At 46.7% G+C, this 12,573-nt stretch overlaps 1 long non-coding RNA gene across 3 annotated transcripts in view; it reads right to left on the bottom strand.

The window, feature by feature from the left end:
- Positions 1 to 808: 808 nt before the first annotated feature.
- LOC113459528 (uncharacterized) overlaps positions 809 to 12,573 on the bottom strand; it is a 71,766-nt gene continuing 60,001 nt past the window's right edge. The window contains exons 3-5 of one of the 3 annotated variants that reach the window (XR_012583007.1): positions 12,428 to 12,532; positions 9,896 to 12,195; positions 809 to 9,765 (exon numbers count right to left, since the gene is read on the bottom strand). This is a non-coding gene — a long non-coding RNA (uncharacterized LOC113459528). Of the gene's footprint in view, positions 12,196 to 12,427; positions 12,533 to 12,573 lie in introns of all 3 variants that reach the window. The other 2 variants (XR_012583006.1, XR_012583005.1) reach the window with 2 other exon arrangements.

Here is a 12,573-nt window from a genome sequence, read left to right on the forward strand (position 1 = left end):
ATCCCCACACCATGTTTTATCTTGTGTAATTGAGTAGATACACAGAGGAGGTGAAATATTGCACTCTTTTGAAGCCTGAGCAATCAGCTTGTGCCAAATTCAGAATTAATGGGCCGTGAAGTGCATTTTGCCCTGAAAAATCCCACCATCCTTTTGTAGATGGAACATTTCTCTGCCAGAGAAGTTCTGCAGGAAAGTTTCTGGAGGAAAAAACAGCAAAGTGTCTGGGTTACCCCCGTCATTGCTGGAGGTGCATTCTCTGCACAGGGATTGATCCTGGGAAAATTGATCATGTTCTTGCCTTTATCTTGCAGCAGAAGGATTTCAGGTTTTAGGGCTGTCAAACTCTCGGTTTCCTGAGCAGGTCAGTCATTGAGCCAGGTTTGTCTGTGCAGGAACTGGAGCTTGCCGAGGTTTGCAGTGCGTGTGATTCTGACAGCATCTCTGTAGATGGTGCTGCAGGGCAGGGAGATGGGAACAAGAACGGCCTGTGCTGCTTTTAAAATTCAGTCCCTTGGTTTCTCAACCAGCCCTTGGTATTTCAGCTTCCTTACAAGAAAATGAGACATAGTTGCCCATAATATCTTCATTTTAATGAGGTATAATCTGCACCCATTGGAAGCATAAACAGAGGAGAGCTGTTATTTTCTCTGGGTTCAAACAGCTGACATTCTGTAACTCTGCCTGGAAAACTGCTGTTGAACAAACTGGCTTTTCATATTGATCTAAATGTGCCAGCATTCTAACAGCAGATTGTGGAATCTAGGGAATTCCAGAAAAACATCTGGAAAAGAATAATAATGTGGTCATGCAGAGACACTAAATAATGGATGTTTAATAAAGAGAAAGAAATTCACATCTCTAAAGGGGCTCCGTCCTTTTTTGCTCAACATCAAGTGTTGCCTTGAGTTCAGCTGCTCTTCTGCACACTGAAAAATGGAAGAATGGATCCTGCAAATGTGTCTGTACTCCTCCCCTGCTACTGAAATGCAATCAATCCAGGTGGAATCAGGTCTTACTTAGAGCTGGGTAGGCAGTGAAGACTGATGTGTCTGCTTGGAGGGCTGGGAGGAATTTTTTAATCAAAATTCAGCTGCATGAATTTGGTGTTTACAGGCAGACATACTTCACATACATAATTACACAGGCAACCTTGTTCAAAGGCAGATGTGAGAGGCACAGCCTGTGAGTTTGTACCCCAGTCTTGTGACAGACTAATAATGCCTGTGGTACTTAAACAATGGAACAACTCTGTCATCTAATATTGTGCAAAATTCCTTCCCTCAGCTGGGCACTATATTAAATCTTCTGTGTCACCACAGTGTAGGTCACCTCTGCAGCAAAGATAAAAGGTTGCTCATTGTAGACATTTATATCTCTCCTTACCCTAATTCTCTCTCCAGTAGTCATGTGAGGATATTCTGGTTTAAACTGAGCTGTCAAATATAAAAATGTGTTAGTGGTCTCTTTCTTGTAAGGTGTATATAATTTCAGATCCAGGTGGGACTCCTAGCATCATGGATATGGTTTTTTAGCTGAGCAAAAGTTGTGGGGCTGGAGGTATATGGCAGTAATTAGATGTTGATATGCAGACATAGTGTGAATTCAAGATGTTCTGTCCCCTAAATGTCTCCTGCTGACCATAGTTAGGATGTTACCCTGCAATTTATCCACCCCAGTGCACTCTGTGAGTGCCTCCCTCGTGCTGCAGTGCAAGTCAGTCAGTTCAGTCACTGACAGAGCAGCTTTCCCTGACAGGTCAAAGCACCACAGACAACACAGCAGACACTCAAGGGTCAAACAGTTCCCTGCCTGCAGTAAGAGAAGAGAAATGTGCTAAATGTGCTGTTTGCATCCTGGGGCAGACTCCCACAGTACTTCCAGTACATCCAAACATGAACAAAATGTAGTCAAAATAAGTAGACAAGAGAAATATTATTATTCCCCTTTTAGGGATGAGGTGCCAAGGCATGAGGAGATTCAGTGAGCAGCTCTCTGCAGATATGTGTAATGCAGGAGCTGGCAATAAAACACAGCATTCATCGTTACTGCCATTTTACAGATGGAAAAACTAAGTCACAGGACAGCAGTGGCTTGCTCAAGGTCGTGCAGGGTATTTGTAGCAAATCCAGAACCTGAATCTGGAGCTGCTGAATCCTGGTCAGCATTTTTCCTAAGGGAATCATGGATAAAGAGATTAATGTCAATAATTTCCCTCAAAGCAGCAGAATTTCAGAGGGAGAAGAAAGACTGTTCCAGGAAAATATGCCTCTTCTTGTGTTAGAAAAAGAAGCTTAGACTCCAGTATCCCCAGCAACTCATACCTATGTTCTTGTTATCCTAATTAGTGGCAATGTTCCACTTCCAGAAGGTTTTATCTCTTTAAATGAGGTGGGTTTTTTTTTCAACTAATAAAATTAGAGAAGGCAATTCACAAAGATGTATTACAGCAGATCATGGTCTGACATTCATTCCAGCAATAACAACTCTTATCAAAGAAAGATCTTTTCCATAAACGTAGGAAACAAGTCAGGCTAATAAAGACATGAATAGGTTTTTTGCACATTACAATGTAAAAATAATCAATGAAACAGCAAAAAAAATCGAGTCAGAAAGTCTGCCTAATGAGTGTTATCTTGCACAGAAGTAGTCTGGTTCTGCTTTATAATGAGAGCATTTAGCCATAAATCATCTGAAAAGAGGGAACTTCAATGCCAGTTGGGAGCAGCAGAGGGCACGTAAGAGTGGGGTCCTGCTTAACAAATCTTCACTTTTTTGGCCTAGATCTTCCTGTAGGGTGAGGAACTGTACACACTGATTTTCTTAATGAACTGGTGCCCAGTTATTACCAAGTGGGTGTCCTGTGGTGAAGAAATGTCAGATTTCCAGGCTGGTTCTCTGTCACTTAGAAGCGCTGCCTGCAGCTGCTGTGTCATGCCAAGACTCTGCTGTTCATGGTGTTTATTGCTGTTCTCAGGAGTGCTTGGAAATAGGAAATGATAGAACCTGAGATAAGCACAGAGGTGATGTAAGAGATGATGTGCAAGGAAGGAAACTGGACCAAGCAACAAAAGTTTATTAGAGCAAGGGGAGCAGGGCAGGGAGGGGGGCAAGAGCAGCTGCTGAGAATGGCCATGGGGAGATGATGAAATCCCCTTTCTGCCATAAATAGCATCACAGTGGGGAAAAAGACCAAAAACCCAGAGCAGACCATGCATCTGAAATCAAAACAGAGGGATTGCAAGGAACATCAGAACAGCAGCTCCAAGAAATGAACTGGTTTTATTTCTTTCTCTTTTCTTCCTGTTGCCCAGATAAAAGAATTACAGTGTCTCCACTATCTGAGAACTTCCACTCCCCAGAGCCTCATGGGAACATCCTATTGTCTCCAGTTTGAAGAAACTGAGGCAAGGGATTGTGATGCTGATTTGACAACATCCTGGTTTCACCTGGAGGAAGGTAATTTTTTTCTGCCTAGTAGCTGTTACAGATTTGGGATGAGAATAATGTTAATGTTTTAGTTGTTGCTGAGCAGTGGCCAAGGACTTTTCATCCTCTCATGCTGCCCGGCCAGCAAGGAGGCTGGAGGGGGCAGAAGAAAGTGGGAGGGGACACAGCCAGGACAGCTGATCCACAGACCAAAGGGATATTCCAGAGCATGTGGCAGCATGCTGGACAAAAAAAAAAATGGTGGGAGTTAGCCAGAGGGTGATCAGTGCTGCTTGGGGGCTTACTGGACATTGCCCAGTGAGTGGCAATTGCTCTGTGCATCACTTGTTTTGTGTATTCTTTTATCTTTATTATTTTCCTTCCTTTTCTGTCCTAGTAAACTGTCTTTGTCTCAACCCATGAGTTTTGCCTTTTTCCAATCATCTTCCCCATCCCACCACGGGGGATTGAGTGAGGGCTGGGTGGTGTTTTGCTGCCTGCTGGATTGAAACACAACAACTGTTTTTTCTCCAAGCTACCTTTGTCTTATCCCTCTGGAGTCATGGATGCCTGATCTTGGATGGCCCACATGGCCCAGACTCCTCTCTGGGAGTCTCACCTCCCACTGATGTCCCCGTGCCTGGCTTTGGGCCTGGACCCCTCAGCTGCTGTCTGTGGCCCCAGCTGCTCTGCAGTGACAGCGAATGCCCCCTTCAATGACCCTGCCCTGAGCTCCCCCAGCCATCCCCACTGCTCAGAGAGGACCAGGATGTGAGTGATGTTAGGATGTGGGTGGTGTCAGCAGTGGGCAGAGGGTTATTTTGGGTTATTTTGACCCCACACCTCCTTGCTGCTGTGTGGAGGCTGATCTGGGAGGCTCTGTGCTCTGCAGGGTGTGTGCCCCCATCTCTGTGCTGTGCTGCCCTTGTTGTATCCCTGCTGGGAAAGGAAGTCCAGGGCATGTTGGCCTTGCTTTTCAGGGGTGGCTGTGTCTTCCCGTGCTTGGAGTACATCCACCATTGCCCACAGAGGGCTCAGGGCTCTCGAAACCCTGAGCTGAGTTGTAGGAAAAAACCAGAGACCCGTGGCTGAATTGTTGCTCCCAAGGGAGGGCTGGATCCAGTCTGTGCCAGTTCCTCTGACACAGCCACCTCATTTTCCTTGCATGGGAATGTTCACCCTGGCTTCTCTCCACTGTGTCCCTCTTAAAACCCATAGAAGAGGCTGTCAGAATCACTCAGCAGCAGGAAACACTGGGCACAAGGACCGTGGAATCTGGGATCTGCCTGAATCTGCTGTTCTTGGTGCCTCCGTGTCCCAGCTCCCAGCAGTGACTTTCCCCACCACTGAGAGCATGTGAGAGCCCAGGAGCTGTTCCATAGCAGGGGCCAAGGAAAAGGTCCCAGTGCTGCCTTCACTTTCCTGCAGCAGAACTGTGGAAGGTGTTGGGCTGGGAGAAGTTAGCAAGACATAATTTGGCTCTGCATATTTTCTTGAGGTATTCTGTCTAAGTAGGCTCAGCAGCTTTGCCTATCCCCATCTCAGTTTCCTGACCAAAGATGAGGTGCGAGGAACTGAACCACATTCCCTGGGAAGAGCTGATAGAGCCTCCCCCGCTTCTCCCCCTCCTCTGGTGCTTCAAACCAAAACAGCTGGAAACTTCTTGTGGCTGGAGATGTGCTGAGTGGCCTGGCTGGAGTTCAGGGAGAGGTAAAGCAATCCCACCCACCAGTAGCAAGGGCTCTGTGCCACCACCAGCCCTTGCGTGCCCTAAACCCTGGCTTCCTGCTAATGGCTATCTCCAGAAATACCAGCAGCCCTGCAAGAGAAGGGACTCACATCGCTGGGCTGTGTTTTATCCTGTGAAATATGAGGTGTGACACAACACACTGGCATGAGGCGAAGCAGTTGTGTGCTGATGTGGTGACACACTCGAGGCAAAACTGGAAAATTTGATCCCTTCCTGCCCACGGTCTCCCAGGCTCTGTGGTGAGGCCTGACTGGGTTTGCTGGGGATGTCGAGGGAAAACGGGACCCGGGGCCAGCCCCAGCTGCAGTTCATGAACTCAGGCCTGTCAGGCTGGCAAGTGCCCACCAGGCTGAGGGGTTTGCTGGGCTTGGGCTCTGCCACAGCTGGGTGAGCCAGGCTGAGCACAGCCCAGCCCAGCCAGGTTTGTCCCTGCTCTTCAGGGGAGCTGAAGAACGCTGAGCTGGGCTTGGCACTGTTCTATCAGAGACAACTTTGGCCAGTTGTTATTCTGGCTCCAGATCCAGCTCAGAAGGTCCCCCTGCTGCACCAGTCACCCTGTTCTCCTCCCCGTGGGACCAGGATTCATTCCTATTCAATTGAAGACAACAGAGCTGCTGAAGAACAGCAGAGCAACAGTTGAGTTTGATTCTCCTGAGCAGTCTGAGAGCGACAGGGACCCTTGAACACATTTCTGTGCTCCCTGCATTTGCTTCTTCACCTTTCTCTTCCTCATTTCTGTTTCTGGATAACTTTTCTCCCATTTTAAGCATGATGGCAGCTGTGTAACAGAGATCAAACCCCTGGACAAGGAGAATTTGCCCTCTCCTGCAGCACAGTTGTTAGTCTCTTGCTGTTTCCATGGCCCAGGGATCAAATGATGCTGTCCATTAATGATCATGAAACCATATCACAAAACAGTATCAAAACTGTGGTCAGTGCAGTTGTAGAACCAGAACTGAATGTCTAATCTTCATGAGGTCTGACAGCAGAGCAAACACAGGGGGGTGACAGCAGGCACAAATGCTGGGGGATGACAGTGAGGTGCCTCCTGTAGCTCCAAGCAGTCCTGCAGACCCATCTCCCTATAAGTGCCACTCCTGAGAGTGTTCCAGGCAATTATCTTGGGGTTCCCATGTGGATTTTGTAAAACCAATGTCAAAACCAGCCCAACAAAGCCACACAACAGATGCTAATTTCTGTCAGCTCTAGCACAGCACTTGCGCAGGGAAATGAGGACCAGCAGTGCTCCTTTGGGTGAATGTGTGCATACACACTCATCCAGAAGGGTTTCTGGCTTTTTATGTAATACAAGTGTCTTGAAACAGATCTGTTTGCTCAGAAGAGCAAAGGATTAATGAATAATGTGCAATTAAATCCTGTACAGGAGGTAGCAAGTAAGAACAGCTCCAGCTTTGCTCCCTTCCCAGGATTTTTTCATGTGCACATTGAGGAGCTCTTGTTTAAACTAATGCTTCTCTTTCTGTTCTTTGGGACAGATTTCTGGTGTTGACTGCAGAGAGGAGCTAACCCCAGGATGTTTGGAGCCTGTTTTTCCAGGTTGGGTTATTGCCCAAATGGTGAGCACATGGATGTGGACTTGGTTTCTGTTTTGCTGTTGGCAAACCTGGGCACAGGGTTTTCCATGCACAGAGCAATGGAGAAGCAAAGCTTTGGCTGAGAGTGACACAAATAACACTTGAGTCTGAGCCCTCACCAGCAGATCAAGACCTCCATATCACTAGAAAAATGTGCCGAAGTATTCACTGCACATACTGTTCTCCCTCAAAGGAACAGAAGTGTCCACATCATTAAAAGGAAATATTTTATGCTGATCATTCCCACATGCCTGCTCTGTATCTATCTGGGTTCTTAAGCAGCACCCATTCTGCACATAATGTCATGCATTTACGTCTCACAAAGAAGATCAGACCACCTCAGGCTAAGGAATTGTGTTCTGGGTCCTGATAAAACCATTTTATGGAGATGAATAACTTGTGTGGTTTCATGCTTCCTTTCCCTGAAATGCCATTAGATGAACATCAAGTGCTTTTGTATTTATTTGAGGGAATTTCCTTTTAGACTCTGCAACCAGAGAAAAAAAATGGGCACTGGAAGGAGCTGGGGCTGAGTTATGCCTCTGAGTGGCAGTGGCTCAGCGAGAGCCCAGGAGCTCGGCTTGCTGCCTCATTTATATCCATCAGAGTGCCCTGAGCTGCAGACTGGGATAAGTTACCTCGTCTGAAGGACTGAAATACCACATCAAAGCACCATGTGGATCAAAGGTGAAAGCAACAGGCATTCCCATCTGGCTCATCTTTCAGACCTTCCTCTCTCTTTGGTTTCCACTTTGGATCTGATAATGCGGCTGAGCGCAGCCTTTCATGCGCCTCCGTTCCTCGGGGCACGGCTGGGATGGAGCGTGGATTTCCTTGTCAGCAGCCTCTGTGGGGCTTGGGGTTTGCAGGGCTTAGCTCTCAGGCATCACTGATGGGAAAGATCCATCATTTTCAACGAGGCAGAGAAGACTGATGGAGTCAGAGCGGCAGAGCAGAGCTCTCCTGCCCCGGGTGCACAGTGGGGCGCAGATCCACAGAGAGCAGCTCAACAGTGAAGCACCAAAATTCATCTGCAGCACGTGCCCTCCCAGGCAATCAACCCTGTCATTCAAGACTTTATATGAAGAGTCACTAAAGCATCCTTGAGCCTTGGAGAGGACACACACAGGGTAAAACTGAGAAGGCCATGTCCACTGATACTCAGTGGCACTTGGAAGCACCCTGAAAATTTTTATGCTAAATGAAGTAAATGTAGAAGTAAATGGCTTCAGAAACTCAGAAAGCAGCCTTTCACCCCACTGCAGTGTGATTTCTGCCACAGGAGGCAGATGAAGCTGTGCTGCTCAGTCCCTATGAAAATCTGGATGTTAATTCTTCCGTACTGTAGGCTTATCCTGCAGTATTTCTTGTCAGTGGGAGTCAGAGTCAGCACAGCATGAAGGAAAGGCCTCATGACCTGAAAAAAATCTTGATTCTGACATTTTCCGTCATTCAGACCCTTTCACTCATGTCACCAAAGTCTTACTGAGTCCCTAGTGGCTGTCTCTGGGTGGAAGTCTCTCTTTGATAGATGTTCTCAGCTGTGGATTCCTGCTGCACTTTGGTGTCAGAATCAATAGATGTGCTTAAGTGGGATTTGTGGAGATGCCTCCTGGATTCAGAGCTCAGTGCTACTGTGTAGGGCCTCAGCAAGTAGCTTTTGAATTCTAGACCCTCCAATATCTGTGGGTTCATGTAAAATGAAATATCACATTATGTTAAAGCTGAGATGGATTCCTACATGTCAGGGTTGATCCCCAAGGTTTATAAAGCTGTTCAGACTGGCAGCAAGATGAACAAGGCAATTGTATGGTTCTTTCCCCTGCTCCAATCTGCAAAAGGAAAACATTATGACTCACCAGCCAGAGAAGTTGTACTTTCTTCAGCAGGAAGCTTTGCAGATTCTCTGCTCCCAGATCTCGTTACACTCTTCCATCCCACCACTCTGGAAAAACTCCCACGGAAAGACAGGCAGATATTTTAATCAAGAAATGGCCCTTATTTCCATTAGCAACAGCTGTTTTCCTTTTAATTCAATTCTCCATTCTGCAGTCTGTTTATGAAAGCTGCCATTAATTACGTTTTTCATCAGTCAATGTTCAGAGATGGCTAATGGCCCAGCACACCTAATTAGTCCTTCATGTATGATAATGTTTCATCAAGTCTATGGTTGGTGTGCAGGGCAGATATCCGCTGTGCAGTGGGGCTGCCCGGGCTGGGGCGGATCCAGTTACAGCCGCTCCTGCTGCTGCCAGCGCGGGGAGCTGGGGCTGTGACAGCAGCGACTGCCAGCAGGGGCTTCCAATGTCACTGCGAGCATGCCAGCATCAGGGTGAAGAATTCAAGCTGCCTTTGGAAGCTCTTTGAAGGCAGGGAGTGCAGAGATTGAAATTACAGCTACCTTGGGTTTTTTTTCCTAGTGATGCACTCGATAAGTGATGGCTAAATTCACTGTGTTAGAGTGCCTTCCTTTAGCTTTTTCTGTGCAGGAGCCTTCTGGTCATCCTTGCCTAGGATTCCCAGTTGATCCATCCCTCTCAAGCCACAAAGCTGGCTCCTTGTGATGCCTTCTTTCATGTCACTGTGGCATGACTTAAACAAACTTACCCAGTGATGCATCTGGATTTGGGCAGGTCTTTGGTTAGGTATAGCCAAAGGTTTGACACAACTGTCCAGAAACTATAGGCATGAAAACAACTCATCTTTGTTCAACAAGATGCAGGAGTAGGTTGAATGAATTCTTCACATACCTTAATGCTGGAGCTGGAGTCTGAACATCACGCTCAGCTGGAAGTTTGCCTTTATTTTGAAGGTGTTTGCAGCTGCAAAGAATAGCAGTAGTTATTGGCAGGTAGCCTCAGGTAAGAAACATTTCAAATCCTGTGGTACAGAGGTAGTTTTTGAAAACGATCCCCACCTGTCACAATCGTGTATTGCATTCCCATCAGTGTGTGTGCAGAGCTGTCTCTGTTCCCTCGCCCAGGCTGTCACCTGCAGAGTTCAGGGCATTGTAGAAAATTGCACAAACTGAGTAGGGACATGTTTTGTTTATCTTGGTAGGAAAGTGGCAAACGACCAGAGCAGGATTTGCAGTCCTGTGTTGCATAAGGCAGTCACTCACCGTCAGCCCTTCCTGTGCCTGAGGCAGTCCAGACCCACGATCCCTCTTTGCTGTCTTCATTTGCCTTTGCTGTGAGCCCCACAGGAGGCTGCAGGAAAGTCAAACTGATGCAGCAGCATTTGCTGTTTGCAATAATAACAGCGCTCAGCAGTGAGACCACCTCATTGTGTCTGAGTAATGAGAGATGCTCTAGCATTCTACCTGATGCTGCAGGTACTTCTCTGTCCTGTAGAATCACATCAGGCTGAAGCAGAGGTTCTCTGGTGAGTGCTCAATTGGCCAATTTCTGACTGTGTGACCTCACTAAATTAAAGCCTTTTGACTGCTGGAGGAATGAATCTGCCATGCTGCTAAACAGACAGAAGCTTTTTCACGAGACATCTGCTCCCAAAGCAAATGAAATCTGCTTTGATTTCCATGGCCTGTCGAGGGATGAGAGCAGCACTGCAAGGAAGCATACAGGATTGGCTCAGAAACAGTTTAAAGGAGCATACAAGAGCAGCCCAGGTGCTGGCATTTGAGAGGAGAAAGAGAAAATGCAAGTGACCTGTTAAAGAATATGTCCTACTCACAAAGCCTCCAGGACTCATGCTGCAAAGGGGTATAATTGAAGGGTTTAGACACAGAATAACTCTGCATTTAGCATTACTCTGACCAAACAGGGTTTTTTGGCAGGGGAAGGAAGGCAAGTGTCCTACTGCTGTTCATTGTTCGGTCACCTCTTTGCTTGCTGTTTGATCACCTCAACTTTGAGCTCTCCTCTGAAATGTCTCAGCTGGAAAGTGCTGGATTTATGGAGCTTTTGCAATGGTGATATAAGGAATGTTCTTGCAGGGTGTTATGGTCCTGCTGTCAAGTCCTTCACTGGAATCCCAGAGTAACTCCAGTGCAGCTGATGGGTTACTGTCGTGTAAGTGAAGGCAGCATTCATCTCCTGGACATCACCTTTTGGCCTCTTCTGTTGGCAAATGAACCTGATGTAATATTGCAAAAACACATCCTTTGAGTGAAAGTGATAAGAAAGACAAATGTTTGACTTTAGCCAGGGAATTTAAAACTCAGAGTCCTTTGAAGATTGCTGAGTTCTGTGCTGTGTTAGTCGTCCATATCTATCTAAGAAAACACTCATTTCATCACAACTGGTGACATAAATTCAGACTTGTGAGCAAATGGCTAGGTTGAGTTAAATCACCTCTCTATCTGCTAATGGCATTTTTGCTTTTGCTTCATGATGAAGGTTATCTCCCTGTTTGGAAATTATAACCTACAACTGTTAGACAGCATTATCTGCAGACTTGGGTGAGATAATTTGTATGAAAAATCCAGGGAATCTGGAGCTTATTGGCTTCCATTCACATGAAACTGAAACTCTTTGGGTCTCTGGTCGCCCTCACATATTCCTGCTGCTATACAGTGGGGAAGGAATAGCAGCTGGCAGATGATGGATAGCAAGGCTGCAGCCCAAACTAAGGTTAGCAGTGACATCACTGATAGAAAGGGAAGCAGCTTGAGCTGTTTATAAAACTCCAGTTGGGAAGTTTGCCCCAGACTGCATTAGCCTCTGTTCGCTGCCTACCCTGCTTTTCCCCACTCAAATTCCAAGCTCCTTCAAGGGAAACAAACATCTGCAGAGACACAATGTTAATTGTTCTGCTTAGGGCTGCTGTTTACATTTTTGGTGCAAGCAAGTCAAAGCATGTCAAGGCTATCCTGATGGCTAAAACAAGCCAGAAATTTTGTTCCGGCTGAAATAACACGGGGCTGGATTCTGATCTTTCCTACCAAACCTTTTGGGATTGGCCATAAAGGGTGGAAATCAGAACCTGTACAAATCAGAGGATGCAAAAAAAGTAGCAGAGAGGTAAGAGGGGGAATGTGCTGGAGCCACCAGGGAAACATCACAAGGTTAATGCAGTTTTCCATTATCTGAAAACAGGGGGATTACTCTGCATTTGTAAGCTTAAAATTGCCAGCTTCCCCGGGTTCTGCTCCCGTCACAGTCCAGCCTAATGGCTCCTTATCAGGGATGATGAATCGCTCTTGAGCCTACACTTTGGTCCCTAATTTCCACTTTCCTTGCATCTGCTTTAAGTCCTTTTTAATTTTAACACGTACAGCAGCTGTTGAGCCAAGCGTGGCCCTGGTGCTCACAGTCATCCTGGTAATTACCGTGCTCACCAGGTCCCTTTAGGATGCAATTTCAATGGGGTGTGACTTTCACAATATTTTTTTTCTTGTTGTTGCTCGAGCCACTCCAGGAAGGAACTGTTAAACACGAGTCTCAGCAGGATCCATCATGACTGAGGACAGAACAGAATGTAATGAAACAGGGTGAATACGTGTCTCACTGGGCAGGATATGTTCTCTTATTTATATGGTTGATAAAGCTTTGGCTGAGGTTCAAAAAGGTGTTCAGCTTTCATCTCTCTGTCTTCCTTCCTCCACTCCCCTAAATATTAATGCTGCGCTCATACCACCCGTATTAGTGGCTACTTTAATTGTTTACAGTTTTTTTTTAATAAAGGCTCTCACCTTTAGCCTGTGCAGTTGCACAAGCCCCTCTCTGTGCTCCTGCGTGCTCCCTCCATCGCTGCTGTCCTTGCCTTCCCCGCGGCCCGGCGGGCTCGCTCCGAGGCGCTGCAGGGAGCAGAGACCCCAGATCACCGGAGCTCCGGGAG

The sequence above is a fragment of the Zonotrichia albicollis genome, chromosome 17, assembly GCF_047830755.1.
Source record: "Zonotrichia albicollis isolate bZonAlb1 chromosome 17, bZonAlb1.hap1, whole genome shotgun sequence".
Taxonomy (NCBI): Eukaryota; Metazoa; Chordata; class Aves; order Passeriformes; family Passerellidae; genus Zonotrichia; species Zonotrichia albicollis.